Source organism: Marmota flaviventris, chromosome 14, assembly GCF_047511675.1.
Source record: "Marmota flaviventris isolate mMarFla1 chromosome 14, mMarFla1.hap1, whole genome shotgun sequence".
NCBI lineage: Eukaryota > Metazoa > Chordata > Mammalia > Rodentia > Sciuridae > Marmota > Marmota flaviventris.
In genome coordinates this window covers 84,066,396-84,091,057 of record NC_092511.1, presented here as the reverse complement: position 1 = coordinate 84,091,057, position 24,662 = coordinate 84,066,396, and the positions used below count along the sequence as shown (strand labels likewise).

The 24,662-nt window shown below is 49.4% G+C and overlaps 1 long non-coding RNA gene across 1 annotated transcript; it reads right to left on the bottom strand.

Annotated features, from left to right (window-relative positions):
• Positions 1–478: 478 nt before the first annotated feature.
• Positions 479–9,093, bottom strand: LOC114105540 (uncharacterized). Its single transcript, XR_011704418.1, has 10 exons — positions 9,043–9,093; positions 7,080–7,250; positions 6,852–6,943; positions 6,637–6,712; positions 6,103–6,467; positions 5,804–5,977; positions 3,228–5,256; positions 2,940–3,066; positions 1,037–1,287; positions 479–962 (listed from the first exon to the last, which is right to left on the bottom strand). It is a non-coding gene; the product is annotated as an uncharacterized lncRNA (long non-coding RNA).
• Between the last annotated feature and the right edge of the window lie 15,569 nt (positions 9,094–24,662).

Below are 24,662 nucleotides of genomic sequence, written 5' to 3'. Positions count from 1 at the left end.
CAGTCACATCCTACAGAGCCCCGTTTCCAAAAGGGAGCCCACCCTTCTCTGGCTGCCCAGCAGTACCAGCGGTCCCTGGCTGCGATGGAAACAAATGTGGACAGAGTCCTGGGAGATCCCTGGATTCTGGAGCACTCGGGCTCTGAACGAAGGCCCAGGACGCATTTCTCATGGGCATGCTTTATCCTTCCCATCAGGGGCCAGGTTTCCATCCCTGGTGATTCCCGGGAGAGGACCAAGAGGAGGAACGTGCCCGAATCGTAACTGCACAGGGGGCAGACATCTTTCTTCCTATAAAAAGTACCTGAATTATGCATCTTATCAGAGACCATGTGCTGGCTGATTTTAAAATATTACTCCCCAAATATGCATATAGTACGCCAAGAAACCATCGACGGTAAATCACCTCCACTCCAGAGCCAGGACGCAGTTCCTGAACTGTGCAAGTCCCTCGCATAAAATTCAAAATGTCTCACAGTTTATCTTGAAACTTTATAAAATTTATTGATCTTTATAGCCATGAAAGGCAAGAGGAAATATATTTTAAGTTCATGTTTTTTATTACTGACCCAAGTGACCATGTGAAATGGCTCAGATTTATCATCGCGTCCAGCTGCCAGCGTTTGCAGCGACTTCCAAACATGTCATTTTACCTCAGACTTCTCATGGTCGGGACGCTTGGGGAGTTTACAGGGTCGCTCTGACTTCAGGACCAGAACAAATAAGTGGCTTAAGTAGTTTTGCAGCTGATTGGAAAGTGACTTTGAAATTCATTTGAGGAGTTTGCTAACCGTGGGCCACAGAAACCTAGGGAAGGGGCAGGGGTCCCCAAATTTATGTCTTTCCACATGGGAGAAGAGAAGATTCCTTTGCCAAAGAGCAGTAAGTGTGTATGCTCCTCCACATCTTCCCAGCTCCGTCAGAGAGGTTTAAGAAAACAGTATTCAACTGTTTCTCATTTGCTAGAGAAATAGACATTACTAGTAAATGGAAATGGAAATTGTATTTTTTTTAAATGTTCTTTAATGTGGCTTACCAAAATAGTCGTCACTGTGCATGGAACATCGCCTCTGTTCATTTTAAAACCAGGAGGTGGCTTTTAAAATGCCGTCACTAGTGCCTACGGGCCTCAAACTCTTGTGAGTCGATGTGCAGTCCACGTCAAGCTTGGTCAAGAGTGCAGGGCGTTAGCCAGTTGTGGTGGTGCCCAGCTTTAATCCCAGGGACTCCAGAGGCAGAGGCAGGAGGCTCTCAAGTTCCAGGCCAGGCTTAGCATTTAGTGAGACCCTGCCTCAAAACAAAAACACAAAAAAGACTGGGGCTATAGCTCAGTGGTAAAGCGCCCCTGGGTTTGGTCCCCAGTACCAAGCAAACAGACGGAATGCTGGGGGCCTGGTAGGGTCCCTTTGCCCTTCCCCTCCTTCAGGCCTGTGTGTCCAGCCAGCTCCTGGGATCTGGGTTCCTCTTTTGTGCATCTCTATTCTCTCTCTCCTGTCTCTTGACCCAGTGGACACTACCACCCAGTCCACCTTCTAGAAGGTTCCGGGCATCACCTCCAGGCTGACACCTGATTGCTTCTCACTGCCTGTGTGGTGCCCCTTGGGGGACCTTGTCTCCATCTCTATGTCTCCCACCATCACCCCATCATCCCCAGCAGGGAGCCCAGGACACACAGCTGCCCTCAGACTTGGCTCGTAACATCCTCACAGCCAGAATGTCCCCAGCCTTGCTAAAGCATCCAACCTGCCAAGATCTAGAGGACCCTCAGCCTCCCTGGAGGAGGCAGCCCCTCCCCTGGATTCCCGCAGATCAGCACACGTTCGCAGGCCCCACTTCGCCTGCTCCAGGCTCCGTAGCCCAAGCTGGAGGCTCAGCCTCATGGTGCTTCACATGCTTCTTTAGCATCCCAAAACCTTACACGCTTCTTGTCATCCCGAAGAGCAAGCTGTCTGCTCGATAGAGAGAATGAGGGACACTCCGGGGAGGCCAGAAGAGAAGGGAAGGAAATCATAAAAAAAAGATACTATTTAAAACAAATACACTTGGCCCTCCATCCCGGCTCTGCATCTGCAATTGCAAAGCATTAAAAAAATGCATCTGTACTGAATGTGTTCAGATGTTTTCCTCATCGTTATTCCCAAAACAGCACAGTATAACTGCTATTTACATGTGATTTACATTTTACTAGGTTTCACAGGTGATCCGGAAATGTGTGTAGGTTTCATGCAAAGCTACACCATTTTATATAAGAACTGTGGAGAGTTCTGGAACCAATTCCTCGTAGACACCAAGGGCCTCAGCCTCCCAAGCAGCTAGGATTACAGGTGAGCACCACCACACCCCACTCAAGACCTCCTTTTCAATTGGTTTCCTCTGTAAAGACCTTGTCTCCAAATAATGTCTCATTCTAGGGTACTTGGGGCTAAAACTTCAACATAAGGACTTGGGGGCACACAGTTCAACCCTGACACTGTGTGTCGAGCACCAGCCCTGGGGATAAAGAAATCACTAAAATATGGTGCCAGGAATGAAGCCGTTCACCACCCAGAGGGACCATCACCACCCATCCACCTGTTATCCTAGTCACCACAGACATGAGACCAGTCCAGGTGCAGATGCCTGGGGCCTACAGGACCTGCTCGTGCCTCTGGGGTAGGCGACCTGAGAACCAGACTCCAGGAGCACAGGAGGAAGAAGTGGGCGACCAGGTCCCATTCCGGTGCAGGAGGCGGAAGGAGGCCGGCCACAGGTGAGAGAGCCGCTCCTGCCCCAGAAGGAAGAGGGAAGCCAGGGAAAGTGGACCTGCGCTGGGCTGTCCCCAAAAGGGGAAGCTGTGTGACAGGGTCGCAGGGTGGGACACTCCTAGACAGAAAGAGCAGCCAGGGAGACTTGGGGACAAGTGTCTCCCAGGCGTGTCTCCCTGAACCTTGACTTCGAACCTTGTGGCAGCTTCTTGTCCTCGAGCGGGGACTGAGGGAAGTGGAAGTGGGAACACAGCTGTTTCCACAATGGGGAGCTCAGGTTCCAGGTCAGAGTGTGAAAACTCCTCAATCGGCTAGCAGGTCACTTTAAAGGGTAAGAAAAGATAAGTAAAATAACGTAACTCCGTTTTTTAATGCTGGTTATTTCAAAGGAACCCCAAGAACGTTGAAAAGCAACTTTATTCCTACTAATGTATTTGGGAACTTTCTGGCACATAATGGACCCAATTTTTGAAAAACGCTAACCTGAAATTTAATCAGCATTATGTTGAAAGGAAAAAAACTCTTGTCATCTGCCTCTTCTCTCTTCTTTCCCCTTAAGCAGACAGTGGGTGGCTTGAGATGTTGCCTCTCTATCCCTGAAGATCACTTCCAGGTTATGATGGCTCCTTCATCCCCTAGTCCTGTCCCAGCCGGGGTGACTCAGTCGCGGCACCGATGAACGCACATCCTCACCTTCACCACCTTCACCTCCGAGTGCCAAGCTGAAGCCCCAGGTAAGGCCAGCTCCAGGGGCACGTGCAGCCTCGCAAAGCCAAGTCTCGGGCCCCAGCTGCAGAGAGGATGAGTGGTAAAGAGGGTGTGCAGAGGCTGCAGGGTCCTGAGCAAACCCAGGGCCCCAAAGCTGCCCCACCCACTTCACGCAGCCTCAGGAAGGGACACCTTCAGACCCCGAGGCCAAGCCCCGGTGGGTCAAAACCCTAGGGACCCTGGAGAAGCAGACAGACCAAATATCCAAATCCATGAGCCAGATGGTTTCTTCCCAGGATGGTGGGCACTCCTGAGAGCTTCCTGGGACTCCAAGTGGGGGGCTGCGGCCTGGACCCAGGAGTCCTGAGCACAACTCGGGAGCCACAAGAAAAAGAGAGGGTGGCGGCAACTGAAGCACCTGAGTGGCAGGGCCGGCCCAGTCCAGCATGGACACAGCCCCGGGAAAAGCAGGGACCCCGGTGACCGCAGGAACTGAGGAATTAGGTGGTATCAAGGGAAAGCCGAGGTGCAGGTGTTGCCTGCCTGGCGTCCAGGTCCAAGTGCTTGCCTGCCCTGTGGAACTGTGGGTTCTCCTTATGCGCCCAGGTAGAGGGGTGCCTGGGGTGCCCAGAGACAGGTAACCCAGCCTGGCCTCCCCAAAAGAGACAAAGAAACCAGGGCACAGGGAAGCCAGGGTCTGGGACTGGCCACCATCTTCCTGCCTGCTGGGGACTCTGGGTCCTCCTATGCACTGCTACTTCCCGCTCCATCTCAAAAGCTGTGCAGTTTGCAAGACAGTGAGCTACATGGGGTCCAGGGCTCAGCTCTCGGCACAGATGGGTATTGACCAGATGGTGACGAAGTCTCCAGGGCAATGCCAGACTTTTAAAACTAAGTGACAGGAACTCACGGAGGACAGGGTGTGACTCCCACCTAGGCCCCGTGCCTTGGGACTTACCCTCCCTCCTGGGAGCTCCAGCCTGGCTTCTTGGCAATAGGCGTATGGGCAACCAGTGTGGAAAAGAGTCCCCCTGGAACTAACTCCAGGCCAGCAGGAGGGGACGCCGGCCTCACAGCCCACTGCTCCCCCAAGCCTCATCCTCCCCCAGCCTCCTCTGGGTGACCCTGAGGAAAAGGCCAAAGAAAGTGCCCCGGCCTCGGCCCCAGCATTCCTGACCTCTGACCCGCCCCAGGGCCCCTGGTTCAGACCTCCCACAGATGGAGGAGGCAAACCCCATTCCTTTTAAACCTCTGCAATTTGGATTTTTGGTTATTTGCAGCCTAAGCAAACTCTAGCTGCTTGGTGGGAAATCTCATTCCTACAGAGGAAAGCCTCGTCTCTAACCAGAGCGTGGCCATGCAAGGGGGTGAGACATCGGTGTTTCCTGGTTTCAGAAACTGTCTCCATTATCGCATCTCTAGGGAATGTCGATGACCAGATGGGGCTGGGTCATGAGGGACCCCAAACACACTCAGACCACCCAGGAAGGTCTGGGCCGTGGGTGGGACAGTTGACCAGCACATCACATGAGAAGGTCACACAGAAGGCATCTGGGGCACTGCGTGAGTCCTGCAGGGTCCCAAGACTGACGTTCAACACACATCTGAGGGTCGAAGGCAAACCCCATGTGGCACAGGTAGGGCACACCAGTCCGTGAGTGGCCCTTTGGGCTGTGGGTTCTTCTCAGTGGCCTGTGACCTCCAGTTCTGGGCTTTTCCACTTTACTGGGAAACACATCTCCAGGGGACCTCAGCATGGACTCCTCACTCCTGGTCAGTAAGGGTACCCCCAACAGAACCAGGGCTGCAAGTGACACGGTGATAAGACATGGAAAAGCAAGAGGAGCCCCACGCATGAACCCAGGGAGAAGTAGAAGCCAGGCAGAGGCCATGCACTGGGACGGGCGGGTCCTCATCTGGACAAGAGCCAGAGGGCTGTGAGCAGGGCAGGTCCGTGGCAGGAGGGGATGTCCAACAAGAGGAGCAGGCTTTCCAAAGATGCCAGCTCTCTGCTTCCCGCTTGGCCGCAGCCAGATTCTCAGCCAAATAACTTGGGTCACAAATATTCAACACGGGAGGCTATCTAAGCATTAAAAAGCCAACCGAAAACCATCAAGAACTATGTGAGTTGTCCCTTGGCATTGACAGGATTGGTTCCAAAACCCCCCCACAGATACCAAAACTCAGGAATGCTCGCTCTGGTCCTACACATAAAATGGCGTGGTATTCACACAAAACCAACGCACACCCTCCCTGCGTTCAATGTCTAACTAGCAAGCAGTGACCACCTGTCCGGGCCACGCCACACACAACACTCACCCCTCACACACGCGGGGCAGAAAGAGACCTACCTCTCCAACACCATGCGCTGGGCTGCAGAGGCTGGGGCTCCAGCTCCCCAGCGCTTCCAGCCTGGAGTAGGGACCAGGCACGCCCAGCGGGTTCAAGCCCCAACTTGGTCCTGCTCCGGAGGCACCTCAGCAGCGCTTCATCTGGGCCCCTGGACAGCAGGGGTGAGTCTGCGCCTGCAGGGGTCCCCCAGGAATTGCGCTGAGCCTGACATCTGGGAGCCAGCCTTTGCCCAAGGTCACCCCCAGTGCAACATAGAGCCAGGGTTTGAAATTAGGTCCTGCCAATTCCAAAATCATACCCTCTGCTCCCTCCACACACCAGCTGCCTCTTCCTAATCTGTCCTAATGGCGCCCCACGAGGCTGCCACGGCATGGACCACAGACAGGCGGCCAAGAAGCTGAATGTGGTCTTTGCCCTTGGGACACAAGAGGTCCATCCAAGAGGCCATGGAAATCAGGGGCTTTCACGGGGAGGCCCAAGGCCTGGAATTGGGGTTCTGAGGGAGATCCAAAGAAAACAGGCATGGGTTAGGAGGAGACGCCGATCCCCAGCATGGCTGGCTGTCGAGGGACACGGACGCAGCTCGCAGGCCAGGCGAGGGGGTGTTTTCCTTGGCAGCCATCAGTCTGCTCTCACGATGGAGGATGCGGAGAGGACTCCAGCCTGTGGCAGAGAGGAAAGCCCCTGTGCGACTCCGGGAGAAGTGAGCGCAGGAGAGGACGCAGCCTGCCAGCTCAGGAGCTGGAGTCGCTGCTGGCTGAGGCCCTCTGCACTAGGCAGGTCCCCCACTTGCCCTTTGGCCCCAAAGACAGGTCTGCATGGACCACCTCACCTGGGCTTCCATCACTCTCCTCCAGGTTTCTCTCCACATTCCCCCAGAGAAGAAGCTGAGGAATCCTGCAGGTGCTCTGCGCAGAGCCAAATACCCAGAGGTCTGTACAGGGACATGGATCCCCGCCTCCACAGATCCACCCAAGGTACAGCCACCTCCAGCCCCCGGGCGGGAGACAGGGGAAGAACGGCTTGGAGGCACCTTTGGTCACGCACCTACGGGTGCCCCCAGCCTGGGCGGCAGGCGTGGTGCTTCCCCTCTGCACAGACAGGCGGAGAGTGGGAGTCCAGAGGTGGGGGGACAGGACCTGAAGTAGAGATTCCAGGACTGGAACTCAAGCCCCTGCTCTGGCATCAGTGAGCTTCAAAAATCAAACCCCCAAAGAGGCTATTTCTGAAAACCAGTGACTAGCCAAAGGGCCACAATGAAAAGAACCCACTTACCTCCACGTCTGGTCACCAGATGTCCGAGAGAAAGACAGCAGGGCTTGGCTCAGGCGGAATTAACCCGGCGTGCAGCTCACGAGAGCGGATGGGGAAACAGGCTGGCAGTCTGTGAGCTGGTTCTTCAATCACTGGAGGCTGGAAATCAGCCATGGCAGGCATTGGTCAATGCTGGAAAAGGAGGCTTTGTTTTGGTGGCTGCTGAGAGCCATTTGGCCAGCACCCCAGGGGATGGATCTTGGAGTGAGTCACCCAGAAGGCACGGCCTGGCTCTCCCTGGGGGAGAGGAGAGAGAAGGCATATTTAAGAAAATAGCCAGGGAGCCCTTGGGTTCAGCCTGGTAGGCGCCTGCCTCTGTCCTCTCCCCTGGAGGCCTGAACGCCTTTCCGCTCTGAAGTCCCTGAGTGAGTCTGCAGTGGGAGAGAATGGCCCAGGGTCCACCTGGACGTGCGTGGGGTGCATGGGGGCACGTGGCCCCTCCTGGGTTCCTGGGGAAGGCCCATGTACCCCGCTGAGCCCCAGCAGGTCTCCAGGTCACTGCTGAAGGGAGGACTGCAGTCTTGGAGAGGCTGAAGATTCCAAGCAGGGCTTACAGAAGCACCCTGCACTGGAAAAGACACGCAGTGAAAATAATAATAAAAACTGCCATTTCCACGTCCCTCAGGGCTGGCCAGGAGAGACCAGCGTCTCATGCCAACACAATTGTCACTGGTCTATTAGTAAATATGAATCATAGATTCTTGGGACTAAAAGGGACCCAGGAGACCATCTCCACCAATCACCAACTGAATGCTCAGGTCCTCAAACAACCTGACTAGCCCAGTGGGTGTCCAGCCAACATGCCCTACCCTTCCACAAGAGGAAGCCCATCCTTCAGGAGGCCACCACGGTGCCTGGTCACAGCTCTGTGGCTACTGTACCACAGTTAGGAATATCAGACCGACTGTAACTCTGCACTGAGCCTGGATTTATGCCAAGGACACCTTGGGTGGGACACCCCCCCGGTGGGCAGACACCTTCCACCCTCGCAGCTCCTATGCTCAGGCTTGGCAGTGCCTCTGGAGGTTCACCACCTTCTGTGGATCACAGGTTTCCCCTCCGGCTCATCTTCCTAGCCTCGCTGCTATGGTTTGGATGTGAAGTGTCCCCCAAAAGCTCATGTGTGAGACACTGCAAGAGGTTCAGAGGAAAAATGATTGGGCCATGAGAATCTTGATCCAATCAGTGAATTGTTCCCTGACAGGATTAACTGGGTGGGATGTGGCTGGGGAGGTGGCATTGGGGACGTGCCTTGGGGGTGTACCTTTGTATCTGGCCAGTGGAGTCTCTCTGCTTCCTGATCATCATGTGAGTGGCTTCCCTCGGTCACACTCTCCTGCCTTACTGTTCTGCCTCCCCTGGAGCCCGGGGAAAGGAGCCAATGGGCTGAGACCCCTGAAACTGTGACCCCTCAGGTAAATAAACTTCTCTACCGTTGTTCTGGTTGGGTCTTTTAGGCATAGCAGCAGGAAAACTGACAAACACCTGCCTTCGCATGTTTATTAACTATTTCAAAGCTACAAAACAAAGCCCAAAGAACAATTGCCCTCAAAGTTGGCAAAATCCGCCGACCTTCCAGCCACGTCTGTTGCCGCAGCCCACAGGCGCTCCCTCCTCCACAGCTCCTGCACCTGCTGGTCCCCCGCCCCATCAAGGCTCCCACACTGCAGCCCCGGTGCTCCTCACCTCTCCACAACACCTTGCCAGCGCCTGTCTGTCCCCTTCATCCTGCACTGCCAGCAGACATCTCCCTCTGGCACCTCTGGGTCTTTCTTTCCTCCTTTCCCACTGCCCTGCAACCAGCCCTTGCATCCTCTCCCTCTGGATAGACACTGAATCCTTAGGTGGGGGCACTTCTTTACCATCTTCAGCACCTCCATGACCCCACACCTATCACAGTAACCTTTTTTACAGGATGACTTGCCTCTCCAGTAACTCAAGGCTGCCAGGTTGGGTGTGCATGAATCGGCTGGCTGTGCTCCTTTAAGAACTGTCAAGGGTAGGTTTCCTGATATAAATCAGTTGGTGTAGAAATAGTAGCTCTGTTCAGCAACATGTTCAGATGCTAATCTCACTGAAGCCCGGGGCAGTAGCACGTCCCCCAGTGTGGATCTCTAAGAAGAAAGTGGGGGTGGGGCAGATATATTCCAGTGACCAGCCAGGAGCAAGTCGGTTGCAAGCTCAGTGCGCTCGGATGCCGTGTTCAGAACACCGCCCCTTCAGGGATGCTTTTATTGTCTTTGGATCCTGATCATGTTTGCAAAATTAATAATACAATAGATTGGGATGTGTTGCGAGTTTGTTAAGAGGAGCAAGTCTCTCATGGAAATGTGATATCAGAAGTTGCACAGAGGGAAAGAGGAAGGAGAGGCACGCCCCCCCCCCATTCCTTCTACTAAAAACAAAAACCCCTGGACATTATGGATAAAATAAATTCAGATATAAGAAGATTCTGAGGTGCTGATAAGGATGCAGACAAGTCACAAAATGATGAGGAGTTGACTTTTTGCTCCGTATGTCCCAGGTTTGGAGCTCAACAAGCTTACAGGCTGGAAACACCAATGGGCACCAACAAAATCAGCCTCAACAAAAGTCCACCCTCCACAGTCAAAGGGCCAGGAATAGACAGTCTAGCAAGACAGAACCTTCAGACAATAACCACCCCACTCCAGCCCAACACCACAGACGACACTGTGGCCCAGTCACCACCCACGCCAGCCTGGATTTCCCCTCCCAGGCTGCAAGAGGGCTCAGCCCCCCTCAGGTGCAGTCAGAGAAGGTGGTGTGGGAGCTGGGACTTCATCCCCACAAGTGGTTTGATGCTCCCCATCCCCTGAATGGCGCCATTGCAGACCTGGGGAGCCTGGACCTCCACCCCAATTCACAGTAACACGGCCTCCCCATCTCTGCTCAGGGAGCCTCATAGAAGAGTGGAGTTAAGACTCTCACCACAACCCTGCAGCAAGGAGGCCACTCCCAACCAGCGGTGTCAGTTGAGGCCACACGGGGAGGATAATGAGTCACTATTCACCCTCTCAGCCAGGGAGACAGCAGATGCCAACACTAATATGACAGAGACTGGAATTGTCTGACAAAGATTCTAAAACGGCCACCATAAAAATACTTTAACAAACAATTGCAAACACAGTAGAAACCAATAAAAAACTCCCAACAAAGGGATGCAGCTCAGAATAACAGCCCTCGCTGGGGGTGTGTGAGGTACAGGGTTCGAATCCCAGCATCAGAATGAAAAAAAAAAAAAGAGTCTCAGCAAAGAAAGATGATTTTGAAAGAGGATTGGGCCACAATTCTGAAAGACACAATCCAGAATGCCATCATCCTAGATGCTGAAATCCCAAAACACCAAAATCATACTTTAAAAGAAAAAAAGAAATTTGGGGAAAAAAAATTATCCTTTAAAAGACATTTGTTTACATTTTTAAAGGAAATTCAAAAAACATAAAAGCACAACAGAACACATATGGTACTTTACATAATAAAATAAATAACATGTTTTTGTAAGACTAAGCACTCAGGTATACTAATGCCAGTTACAGGTGTAACAGTTGAGAGCAACGGATCATATTCATAAGGAAACAGGCCAAACAGCAGAGGGTAGAAACATATGTCACTCCTGTTGGCAACTGTGGGCACCAGCTTGATGACTGGGGTTATCTGGAAGCTGGAGACCCTGGGACACCTCAGGTCAAGTCCCAAAGCCTGAACCACGGATGTTATGGTGCAACTCTCAGAGGCCAAAAGCCTGAGTACTCAGGGACCATAGGTGTAAGTCCTAGAGTCCAAAGACCAGTGACCTGGAGTTCTGATGTCTATGCAGTAGAAGAAAATGGGCCCAGCTCTCAGAGAGACCAACTCCCCTTCTGAGTTCTTCCCTCTGGGGTCCTGAGCCATTGGGTGGTTCCTGCCCACCTGGAGGGTACATCTTCCCCACCTAGTCCCCTCAAACTCACATGCTTATTTACTCTAGAAACAGCCAAGGTAATACTTCAAAGAGTTTCTAGAGATTTGTTCTGCTTAGCACGATGCAATTATCCTGAGTACAGCTGAAAACACTCGACTTCCTAATCCTCTAGCACAACTAGAAAATAAACAAGAAGGTAGAAGAACTGAACACCATCAACCAACAGCATCTGCTCAGCGTTCATAGTACTCTCCACTCAACCTGCCCCAGGACAGACCACATCCCGAGCCACGGTGGACGACATGAGGGACAGGAACATGCACCTCCTGCCTGGAAAAGCAGGAAGAGGGAGAGACGGGGGCCCACAGTTGCCTTGGAGGCAACCCCCAGTGACCTGAAGACCTCCCGCCAGGCCACCTCTTCAAGGTCCCAGCACCCCCAGGAGCACCAAGCTGGCGACAGCCTTTAACAAGGCCTTTGTAGGACATTCCAGATGCACGGTAGCACTGGCTTGCCATAGCATCTCACCCACGAGCGCTTTCCTTTCTCTGCTGACCCTGAAGTACAATGTCACTGGATATACCACCTGGGTTGGTCAGTCCTTCTCCTTCAGCACCAGGAATGTGCCGCTCCACTTCCTTGTGACCTGCAGAGTTTCCGATGTTCTGTTAAAGGTTATATGTCACCTCTCTTGGGCTGTTTTTAAGATGTCCTCATCCGTACTCTGCACAGGCTTGGCCATGACGTGTCTTGGTGCAGGTTTCTTAGGTTGATCCTATTTGGGGTTTTCCTGGCTTCAGGAATCTGAACACCTATGTCTTTATGAAACTTGGGGAGTCTTCAGCATCCTCTTCAGTCCCACACCAACACAGGATGCCACTGCTGCTGCCACTCTAGGCAGACAGAAGCGCCCACTGATGTCCTTATGGGCCGGACCTGGAATGGCCAAGGCTTTGCGTCTCCTGCTGCAAACAGTGCAGAGAGCCTGGTCCCCAGGATGAGACTGGGTTCCCCACCAGGCTCTGCTGGGCTTCCCTTTCCTGGTCTTGTGGCCAGGGAGAGCAGGATTTTCTGGATTTGCTTCTTTGTTCTAATCTATGCATGTACCCGTCCTGGGAAGAAGGCCTCTCCTGCACTCAACCTGAGAGCTAGAAACGAAAACCCCAAAGACCCTCTGCATGGCCGTTCCTCAGGCCCTGAGAGCCCCACCTAGACCTCTGTGCAGTTGTCAGGATCCTCCCAGACTTGTATGTTGAATAATTTCCAGGGTATCTGGTTATTTTTACAGGGAGGAAATTGAATGTAGGCCAGCCTACTCTGGAAAAGCTACTGCGCAGGGCACTGCCCTCCGTGCCCAGGCACAACCAAAGCAACACTTGAGACCCTCAGTGTGATGGCTTCCCTCTGCTGTGAGGCCACCAGCTTCTCAGCAGCAGCCTTTGAGGGAAATTCCACAACAGTGAGTATTTCTTCAACCCAAAGTTGAAAGTTGTTTCTATGTCAATTATAGAATGAAAAGCTTTCTCTGCGTGTCGCATAGCTGCTGAATCCATCAAGATCTTAACTCCTCCTGATGGCTTTGTCCCCGGCTGAGCTTCCATCTCCTGCCCTGGTCCAGCCCAGTGAGTGGATCTCTCTTCACCTGGTCTTTGGGTCTCTGTCCCCCAGCCTGCTGTCATCCCACCAGCCACACCTCTGAAGTCAGGGTGCTGTCATCTCAATCCTCACTTCTCACTGGCTGAGGACAGAGGAAACCCTATACCCAGGATTGCTGTCTTGTACCTAAATTAAGAATAAATCAGCTGCGAAGGGACACCTAAGAAATCAGGGATGGGGGGCCAGAACTGGGGTACTTGGAGTTTTGACAATATTTTGATAGTTAGATGACTTTTTAAAAATTATATTCCTGATGTTGGCTATGTTCCAGATCATTGAGGCTGTTTTTGTTTTAAATGGCCTCTGAATAAATGAAGCATTTTTGTATTTACTTTGTAGACATCCCTTTAAAAAAAAAAAAAAGCTAACAGTTTTAAGCTCATGAAACAGACTCAAATCATTTTGAGGTAGGATAAACAAAAGTGAAAATACACTTTTCTACTCTTCTAGTATAAGAAAGTAACTGAAAGGATATTTTACAACTCTTTCCAAAAGAAATTGTTCCTGTGCCAAAATCGAGCATGAGACATTTCAACCCCAAATGAAATCTGACGATGCAAAGTTAACTTAATTACAGCTCTGCTACAAGAGATGTGGAGGCCAAGGGGTGTGTCTGTGGAGTCTTGTTGGATACTAAATCCAGCGATAATTCACAAGAACTATGTACTGGATAATGCCATTTCCAAAATGTGGAGCACCCTGTCCTAGACTCGGATCTTAACTATGAGGCCCAGTGCCAGGGACCCTCCCTCACTGAGAAGCAAGTCTAGAAGGCCACACCCTGGCCCTGGGGTTAGATCTCACTGGTAAATAGACGTGTGCCACTTAACCAGAAATAATAAGAGACTCAAATACCTCTAAACTCACTTGCTTGGAATCCAAATGAGTCCCTGAAGCAACCAAATTTCTGATTTCCTAATGGCCTCTGCCAATCTTAACAGTGCACACACGTGAGGAAGGACGAGACAAAGCACCTGTTCTCTTCTTGCTTCTGTCTTGCTCTGAAGCTCAATGAAAACAGTCATTTAGATGACCCAGCATCTCCTTCAATGCACTCGTTCATTAACCCTGGATGTCAGGTGGTGGAGTGGCTTCCCTTCCACCTTGCTGTCAGCTGAACTGACCAATGCTAAGCCCTTGAACCTCTGGAACTGTGAGTTAAATAAAACTTTTTTTTCTTTATATAAATATGCAGCTTTAGGTTTTTTGTTATAGTAAGGGAAAGCTGACTAATACACCTATCATACAGATCTTCTGAAACCCCCCAAAATGAGAGTCACTTCTCCATGCCTCAGAACTCACTGCCTCATTGCCTGGCATGGAGGTCTGTACTCCCCGCAAGTCTTACTTTCCTCAGTCTCTTTTCCTTTGACATTGCATGAAAAATGCCCATTCACCTTTCAAGACTCGGTGAGACTCATTTCCTCTGTAAAACCTCTCCATCCATCTCCCCACGCAGGCAAGCAGAAGCAACACTTCATATTCTATTTTGTAAGCACTACAATTCCTACATGAAGGTCCCTCTCATTGGAGGAAAAGGGACTGTAGGGCAGTAACTCTGAAAATTATCTTTGTATGCCCAGCTTTCCCCGCCCCCACAGTACCTGCACTTAACGACACTCAACAAATGTATAACAAGTGACTGAACATACCTGTCATCTGGTAAAGAACGCCAGACCCTTGCTGCAATAAAGGTCACTTTAAGAAGAGTTTGGTCCCAAGGGTTCTCCCACACCGAGGAAGAGTGCTGTGGGAAAGGCCACTGGGTCCCCAAGGAACACACAGACATGCTGCTCCAGATGCTCATCATGCAGATGCCAGCCACACAAGGTTCTTAGGGCCTGCAAAGACCAGGGGAGAGGGACCCAGAGCTATGGCCGGCTTAGTCCTAGCACAGGAGAGCAGAAGGCAGAGAGAGGCTGAAGGAGGAGGAAGGAAAGGAGAGACCTTAGCTGTCTGCATCCCTGCCTAGGGGTGGTCCTCAGAGCCCAAGTCAGGTCAGTGCTACAGAAAGGGTAAAGAACTCTAATTATCTGGATCCTTTTTCTGTTCCCTCTTCCCTGGATCCTTAGATTCTCACTTTCCTTTTAAAACTTATTCCCAAGACCGGGTATGGTGGTATATGCTTGTAACCTCAGTGACTCAAGGAGGCTGAGGCAGGAGGGTCCCAGGTTTGAGGCCAGCCTCAGCAACTGTGCAAAGCCCTAAGCAACTTAGTGAGACCCTGTCTCAAAATGAAAGAAATATTAAAAGGGCTGAGGATGTAGTTCAGTGGCTAAGCACCTCTGGGTTCAATCCGTGGCAGCAAAAAAAAATATTACTCCCAGAAAAGCATCTAAGAAGAAACTAATGAAAGCACACAGACTTACTGCCCTCCCATTCCACATCTCAAGAGACAATAAAGTATGCTTTGTAGGCAACCCTTACCTAGGCTGTTTAAAAAGGAGCAGGCACTCACAGGACAAGAAGCTTACTAGACCCCATGAGATGATACCAGATGGATGCAGAGATCACATCCACAGACAGCTGCTCCCTGCACAACTTGACCTGCCCCAGTCCACCCCACCCTGGACCAGGAAAGGGAAAACAGAATTTAGGAAACCTCCTCTTTAAAACTGGGAAATACGTCCATAAGAGCACACAGAGTTTAAAGAAAACTATTGCTGGGGAAAAGCACAAAACAAATGGAAAACAAGTTGTCCAGTAAAAGAATTAAGAAGACACAGAGGGGACTTAAAAATAGATGTAATTCATTGGATACCAATCACAGGTGCACATTCTTTTATAAATAGGAATTTTCAAGTACTTTAAAAAACAGCACAAGTAAAATCTTCTAGGCATAAGAGAGAATAAGCTTTATGGGAAGGAAAGAAGGAGGAGAGAGAGAGGGAAGAGGAAAAAGAAAATCAAATTCTATACTCATCCAAACTATCACTCAAATTTGAGGACAAACCTATTCCCATTATGTCATGGTAACCTGGATTCTCCTCTCCACTTCCCTTCCTCCCTCCAAAGTGGGACCTGAAAGTGCCTCCCCGCATGGACAGAGGATCTGAGCTCCCATTGGCTGAGTACTCGGCCATGTGGCTTACTTCATCCAATGAAATGTGAGCAAGTGCTGGGGTGTGGCTGATCGCCTCAGTTGATTGGCTGCAGGAATCTCTCCAGAGAGCTACTGTTCCCAGAGCTGGGCACAGGGAGCAGACCCAGAGCTGGACACAGGGAGCAGACCCAGAGGACCCTGGAGCCAAGCCCCACCAAGTCTAACCAGGAGCCGAAACCTCAGCTGACACACAGCAAGGAAAGCATACGTTGGTCACTGCCAAGCCCCAGCAAAGCCTGGTGAATAGAGAAATGTGGAAAGTTTACTATTCAGGTCTCGTCTCTGAAAGAAGTACTAGAAGATATCCTTCAGCAATAGAAGCACAAAGCAAGAGACAGGGAATATACTTTTAAGTGGTAAGAGAGTAAGGAGTGAAATAGTGACAGGCACAGTAGAATGCCTAGAATCCCAACAACTCAGGGCTCAGGAAGTAGGGTCGCCAAGTTCAAGGCCAGCCAGGACAATTTAGCAAGACCCTGTTTCAAAATAAAATATTTGGGGGCCGGAGTTTTGGCTCAGTGGTAGAGCACTTGCCTAGCATGTGTGAGGCACTGGGTTCAATTCTCAGCACCGCATATAAATAAATGAATAAAATAAATATTCATCAACAACTAAAAAAAATTTAAAAAATAAAATATTTTTTTAAAGGTTTAGGGTGTAACTCGGTGGCAAAGTGTCCCTGGGTTCAATACCCAGTACCAAAAGAAAGAAAAGTAAAATATATAGTTAAATTTCTATAGATATTGATCATAATTAAAAAATAACAATAATCTTGATCATTCCAGATAATAAATGAGAAATGGTGATGGCTAGAGAAGTAATATATCTATTACTAATAGATATATTAGTAATATATCTATATAATAATATCTATTATATAGATATAATAAGTCAACATTGAGAAGGAAAAAATACAGTGTATACACTAGATTTTGCAGTAATCATTAGAAAATTGTAGAATTGCGATGTGTCGTTTCTAATAATTAGCAAGAAAATAAAGAAACAAACAGAAGGCAAGAAGTGTGTGTGTGTGTGTGTGTGTGTGTGTGTGTGTGTTTAATTAAGACAGAGAGGAAAAAGTAATATTTTGGAGCTAAAACATGAAATAACATGGAAAAAATAAATTTACACAAATTGGCAATCAGTCAAAAGTCAAGGTTAGGTTTCCCTATACAGAAAATAAGGGACACTCTGAAATAAAATAATGCAAAAGAGCTAAAAATAAAAAGTACAAAGAGTCAAGGGAGGCACTAACAGTTACTGAACAGGATTACAGCTACAATCAATAGAAACCACAGAAGAAACATCAGAGTGGGCATAGAAAAAAAAAAAAACTTTAACTAATAAAAAAGTAAAATCTATATAACAAAGATCAGCCTCTAGCCCCTGACAGCTCATTCCAAAACACTCATCATAAAAACTGATAGAGGTAAAAACGAACCAGTCCACCCACAATGGGTATTTTAATGTATCTCTTTCAAAACATCAAAATCAAAAGGTTGAATAGATTCAAAGAAAGTGAGGACCTAGAAGATTTAAATAATATATAGTTAGCAGGAAGGATTTAATAAAGAACTATGTACCCAACAAGCAGAAAATATACAGTCACTTCAAACACACAAAATCTTCACAAAAACTGACCATTATCCAGCTTCAAAGAAAATCTCAACAGGTTTCTCAAAGCAGAAATCTCCCAGGGCAACTTCACTGAACACAATTCCATAAAATATAAATTAATAGCAAAAAAGAAGTCAAATATCCAATTCACTGGAGAACTTTAAAACAACCTTCTGAAAGACAGAAAAACCCCAGCAGACTTACAAACAAGTTGAAAACAAACACGGGCACTGCATATCAACATGTGTGCATCGCAGTTAGACAGGTATTCTGGAAAAGACTGTTTTGTAGGGCTGAGGGAGTGCTGGGGGGAGCCAGGGCCTTGGGCTTGCTAGGCAAGCACCCTACCTGACTTCCACCCCCAGATTCAAACTCACAGTCTTTAATGCAAATAGTATGAAAAAAAAAATTAAATAAAAATGGCTATCCTAAACTTTCAACTCAAGAAGAGAAAAATAGCAAAGAAAGAAATGCAGAATTAATAAATGCAAGAGCTTAAAGTTGAGGTTATAAGATAGTACATTTGCTCAATGAAACCAAAAAATGCATTTCATTGGAAATTAAATTTAAAATCTAGATAAATTACTCTTTTAAAAGGAGGGGGATGGTCAGTAATCTAGAATTCCAGGGAAAGGATGCATGCAAGCAAGTGAAAATGAAATCAGTGGCATCTGAAGTCAGTGGAAAATTAAATAACTTATATTGGGACCAACAGTTACCTACCTGGGACAGAGTAAATCTAGGTCCCTACCTCACACCATACACACATAAAAAAATGAATTCCAAATGAAATAAAAAGCAAACATGAAATTATATCTTAAAATCATAACAATAATGAGATAATATTTTTATAAATTTAAAGTAGAACAGAAATAAAGCACAACAGCTATAATGAAAAGGCCTATATACATCTTTTGATTATGTACAATGATCAAATACAGATTGAAAACAGCAGACTGGAACAAAATCGTTTCAACATACATTGTGAATAAAGAATTTGCGGACAGAATTTATTCAGAGTGAATAAGAGAAAAAATAACAACTCCTTTTTTTAAGCAGGAGGATGTGGGCAGGAAATTGACAGAAATGCAAGCAGGCAGTGAGTCTGCACAGGCCGGGCATCCCCGCTGTGCTCAGGACTGCCACCCGGACAGATGGCTGGGCAGGGAGAGGAGGGCGAGGAAATCATAGGGCCTTGCCTTTGAACCCTTTGGAGATTCGCAAGACAGCACTGGAGAAGCACCCTCCAAGGATGTCTCCCACCCAAATCAAATCCTGATTAAAGGGTCTCTTGTGTCCCCCGTGAGTTGTGCCTGAGAATTTCTGGAACTTTGAGAGCCACAGACTCTTCTGCGCTCCCATCTGCATAAGAAACAGGATGGCCTGCGCTGTCTTTTGGGATCACACATTCCGCGGTATGTCTCTGTGTGATGACCTTGACCCACTTGTCAATCAGCCACAACGTTTTTTTTTATGCAAGAAGCACCAGTTCTTCTTCCCAGGCTCGCATCACGAAACCTAGCCAACGTCTAAGAAACCACAGACCCAGGTTTGCCCACAAAAACACCCCCCAGGGGCCCAAGCCACCCTGGCGGAGAGCTCTGGGGCATGTGACACATCACGAGCCAGGCACAAGAGCAGAACTACTGGATAACAACCAGGGGACCTGGGCCAGGATGGGGAAGACACCAGAGTGACATTGGGACTCACAGCAAGTCACGCACTTCTGGGGACTGAACAGCCAGCTGCTCTCACCTTTACTACCTTCCACATTTAACCATCCTATCTTAAAATTGTGGTGGTAAGAGCCGGGTGCGGTGGTGCACACCTGTCATCCCAGTGTCTCAGGAGGCTGAGGCAGGAGGATGGCAGGTTCAAAGCCAACCTCAGCAATAGTGAGGCGCTCAGCATCTCATTGAGACCCTGTCTCTAAATAAAATATAAATTGGGCTGGGATGTGGCTCAGTGGTTGAGGGCCCCTGAGTTCAATCTCTGGTGCCCCCCAAAAAAATCGTGATTAAGAGACACACTTACCTGCTTACCATTTGTAAGAGCGCTGCCCAATGGTACAAAGGACGCTCACGTGGTGGTGGTGCCGTAGAGCTGTCCTCATCATCCGTTGAACAAACAGCTCCCGTCTCCCTCCCCCACCCTGCAACCCTGCTCTGTCCCTGAATCTGATGGCTTCAGAGGCCACATGAAGCACGGGCGTTCCTTCTCTTGTGCCTGGTGTATTTCACTTAGCGCGAGGTCTTCAGGGCCGCAAGCCACAGCCGTGTCAGGGGTTCTTTCCTCGTGAGTCTGAGTGCTGTCCCAGTGTGTGGATGCACATGTGTGTCCATTCATCCATCTGTGACACGGGGCTGCTCCCACCATTCGCTATTGGAAGCCATCCCATCTGTAAAGCCACCGCAGGCTTCTGGTAGCCCCCCAGAGCTCTCACGGAGCTGCGTGTCCCCATCCTACTCTGAGGGTCTCCTGAACCCCTGGTGACGCATCTTCAGGCCTCGGTGGAGGCTCTGCCTGGCCTCCACTCCCTCAGTGGGGACCTTGAGCAGCACCCCACACACCCATCTTGCCACACCTGGGTTTTCTCTCTGGCCAGGGGGACCCTCGAGGAGACCTGGTGACACCTCGGGGATTGCAGAGCAGCCGGCCTTGGGCTGAGGCACAGGAGGAGCACAGCACCTCAGCAAGCAGGTAAGAAAGCCCCTCCTCGGCACCACGCTTCCAGTCTCCAAGGGACTCCAGCTTTCTAACCAAGTCCCTTAGGTGTGTGTGTGTGTGTGTGTGTGTGTGTGTGCATCTTTGTAAATCTGTGTGTCATCATGTATGTCTCTGTGTCTGTGTACACCTGTGTGTAGGTAGGTGTATCCGTGTGTATTTGTGTCTGTGTTTATCTGCGTGTGTCTGTTTGTCTCTCTGTGTGTATATACATCTGTGTGTGTGTCTGTGTGTGTCTGTGTACATCTGTGTGTAGGTATGTGTGTCTATATGTGCCTGTGTGTGTATCTGTGTGTCTGTGTGTGTATATACATCTGTGCCTGTGTGTATCTGTACATATGTCTGTGTCTGTGTCTGTGTGTATATCTATGTCTGTGTGTGTCTGTGTCTATCTGTGTCTGTGTGTATATCTATGTCTGTGTGTGTATGTGTGTGTATCTGTGTCTGTGTCTGTATGTCTGTGTGTATCTATGTGTGTCTGTGTTTGTCTCTCTGTGTGTATATATCTATGTATGTCTGTGTCTGTGTGTGTCTGTGTGGGTTTATACATCTGTGTCTGTGATTGTGTGTGTCCGTGTGTGTGTCTGCCAAGCCAGCCTGCACACACAGAGCCACCCCCTGAGTCACTGTGCACTCTTCCTTCCACAGAGGCATAGAGCTGAGAAGCTGGAGAGCTCTGGGACCCAGTGCGAGGGCACAGAGTGGCATCAATTCAGCCACCCGAGGGCCGAGTTCTGGACCCACCTCTCCGTGTCTCATACCTGAACATTCAGAAACTCCTGTTGGCTGGTGCCCAAGGAGTGGGACTTCACCAGCCGCCCCCACTGTTGCTCTGGGGCAACATGTCCCCGGGCTGGTGGCTCTGAAGGCCAAAGCCTGGGTAGGGGTGACTGTGAGCGGGAGGGAGGCCGTGTTCCAGCCTCAGGATTGTATAGTTTCTCAGTCAGCTTACGTCACTGTGGGGAGACACCTGACCCAGGCCACTCGTGCAGAAGGGTGTTCAGCCAATAGCTATAGAGGCTGCAAGTCCCAACCCAAGCGCAGGAACAGGAAGCCACCGGGGCCGACCACCTCTGAGCCCAGAGTGCAGAAAGCCAGGGCCAAACTCGGGCGTCCACGATAGCCCCTCTAGAGACTGTCCAGGAGGCCTGGAACTGCCTTCCGACCTAGGAGCCCCACCAGGCCCTGCCTATTACAAGGACACCTCCCAACAGCACCACGCAGGACCAAGCCTTTAACCATGGTGGGCACTCAGGGGACACATCCACATTCCAACCCTGGCACAGGCTACATGATCTCACACACACACACACACACACACACACACACACACACACGATTAAGTTACCAGGAGAAGAAATCAAGGTTGTGATCAGCTGGTAGAGCAACTGTCCCCGGTTAATCCCATGAGCTGTGGGAAACAGAGAGAGGCAGGAGCATCAGTGAGAGAAGGGAAGTGAGGAAAGCTCAACCTGCCATCACCAGCTTCGAAGGCAGAGGAAGGGGACACAATCCAAAGAATGCTTTGGCCTCTAGTTATGGCCTGGATCTCAAATGTCACCTAGAGGCCGGGTCTCCAGCCTGTGGCGCTTTCGGGAAGTGGTGGACCCTTTAAGAGGTGGGGCCTAGTGGGAGGAGGTTAGGTGGTTGGGGACATGGCCTTGAGGGGAACCTGGCACCCTGGCCCCTCCTCTCTCTGCTCCTCCACCATGAGGCAAGCATTGCTCCCACCCAAAGTACACTGCTGCCACAGGCCCAAAGGCCAAGGGGACAAGCACCAAGGACTCAAACCCTGAAACCTGAGCCCAAGTAGACCTTCCCTCCTGGGAGCCATTTATCTCAGGCATTTGTCACAGTGACAGAGAGCTGTCAAGCACACCTCTGGAAGCTGGCAGTGGGCTTCAGTTTACAGCTCACAAGAACATGAGGAACTCATCCTACAGCATCACGGGACTGAGTGCTCCTGACGGTGGGGCGTGACGAGCCAGGAAGCAGATGTCTCTCCATGCCTCCAAAAGGAGCACAGCCAAGCCACACCTTGACTTCCACATGGCGACTTCCACGTGGCGACTTCCACGTCAGGCTGGTGTCGCCCAGAACTGTAGGATGGTGACTGGAGTTGTTTTGAATCACCGAGTCTGCGGGGGTTCTGGAGTAGCCATAGAAAGTAGCGCACGTGGTGACAACAGGCATTGTGTCAGGCTGTGCCAAGAGCCCCCACGCCTGACATTGTCTACCCTCCCCTCCATGTGGTCAGGAGGCACTGCGGTCATCACTGCCTCCATGTGGAGGGAGTGGATTCTCTGTCTAGGGCTGCCACATCAAAGACCACAGACCTTGTCATATTATGAAGTACCAGGGCTGACTCTAAGGTGTGGGTTAGGAGAGATCAAACCCAGCCCACAGCAGGGAGACCCGGCAGAGAGAAGGTGTGTCCATTTCCCAGCCACTGTGTGGGGAGGTCGGACTCGGTCCCAAACTTGATGGATTCCTGAAGCCATCCATTAGTCACGGTCCAATTGTGCCTCCCCAGGTCCCAGCCCAGAGCCACTAAAGAACTGTTAGACCCCTAGAGCACACCTCCCCTCCACACACACACACACCTCATGTGCACACACATGCTCACACACACGTGCACACACACAGGCCACCTTTGCTCTGCAGACTGGTCCTGAGTACCTTGCCTCAGGGATGTCTGCCTATGTTGCTTGGTTATGAAATAACTAGGGCTCTTCAGTTCTCCTGGTTCTAGTAATGCTGGACCTAGCTCTAGAAGAGGGTTCTGCACCCGGTGGCCTCTCCAGCAGGACAAACCCCACACGGAAGGTTGGTGCGCTGCCCACCAAAGGGTTAGAATCAAAGTCAGCTGCAGCTACATGGAAACAGCTGAACAGTTTCTCAAAAAGCTGAAAGAGTGCATCGCCATGTGGCCAGCAATTCCCTTCTAGTGTAAATCCAAGGAAACTGGAATCAGACTCAAACAGGTCCTCACACCGTTCATTGCAGCAGTGTCCCCATAGCCAACAGCTCAGAGCAGCCTGGCTGTCCATCAACAGGTGAATGGGTTTTAAAATGGGATTTGTACATACAGTGGAATGACATTTCAACAAGACCTAGAGACTCTGAAGGAGAGATGTACACTCCCCCTTATATCAGGCATCTAAAACAGACCAACTCATACAACAGAAAAGAGACTAGAGTTTACCGATGAGCTGAAGGAGGAGAGTATGGAGCTTTTTTTAAGTAGTTTAATGTATTTTAATAGCAAACTTACAGGAACAGCACAGAAAACAGAAAGTATTAAAAGCTCGTACTAGCATATAAGACAATTCATTCTGAAAAATATAGTGAATGAATGGAATCTACCACATAAAAAAACACTATGAACACCATTCAGTTGACATCAATAAGAAATTGACTCACTTTTTAAAAATTCAGATGCTGATGCTGCCCAGAAATTTTTAACAGCTTTATTTATAATTGTTAGAAAGTTGAACTGCTGAAACTATTCACTGACATGCTGGACTTCCATGAAAGTTTTACATTTATACTAAAAAAGTCACACACAAATGTATTTGATACTATCAATGTCTGATTTCTGTTCCCTAATTTTCCCACTCTAAGTCACATACGTGGGTACCTTTATCTTGGGAGGAAAATACCTAATGTTCAGAGCTACCACTACCAGGAAGAAGAGAAGTTGGGGATGAAATGTTTCCTATCATAGTGGACTTAAAAGCATATTCTCCACCCATGCAGCATGCTAGCTGGGTATCTTTGGCACTCCACACAGTCGGCATGGATCATGCACAGACTGACATCTCCAAAAAATGCCAAGCAGACAGCCTTCAACTTTTCTCCTGCAAAGCACCAACAGCTGCATTCTGAAAGCATAGATCTGTTTTGAGTTCATGAGCAATTTCTTGCACCAATGCTACAAGGAGAGTTTGTGAATCAATGGGCTTCTGATAACATCCACTTTTGCAGAGTGCCACAATGCCAGTCCCATAATAAAGAAGTTTCTTCACCTCTGCGGTAGGCGGCACACTCTTGCAAGTAGCCAGGTGCTTCCTGTGTGCCTTACCACCAGTCGGTGCCAGGCAGTCTGCTTTGCACAAGTCATGGTACAGAGAACTCCTTGCTTGCAGTTTGAGATCAGAGAGGTAGAGGCCGCTGGTTACAAAGTTTCTGATTGGAATGATGGAAACATTTTGGAAATGGAGATGGTAATGGTGGTACATTGGGAATGTAATTTGTTTTTAAATGCTTAAAGTGTCAAATTTTGTTACATGTATTTCACCACCATGTTTAAAATTGCAATACACCAAAAAAAATGGAGTTGTGTATTTTGAACAAGTGAATTGTATGGTATATGAATTATATCTCAATAAAGCTGTTTAAATTTTTAAATTATGAAATTTTTACAAAGGAAAGCCATAAAATGCAACTGAAAAAAAAAAGTGGAATGAGGCATGAATAAATGGGAGGACATACCATGTTCATGGATCAGAAAATTCCATAT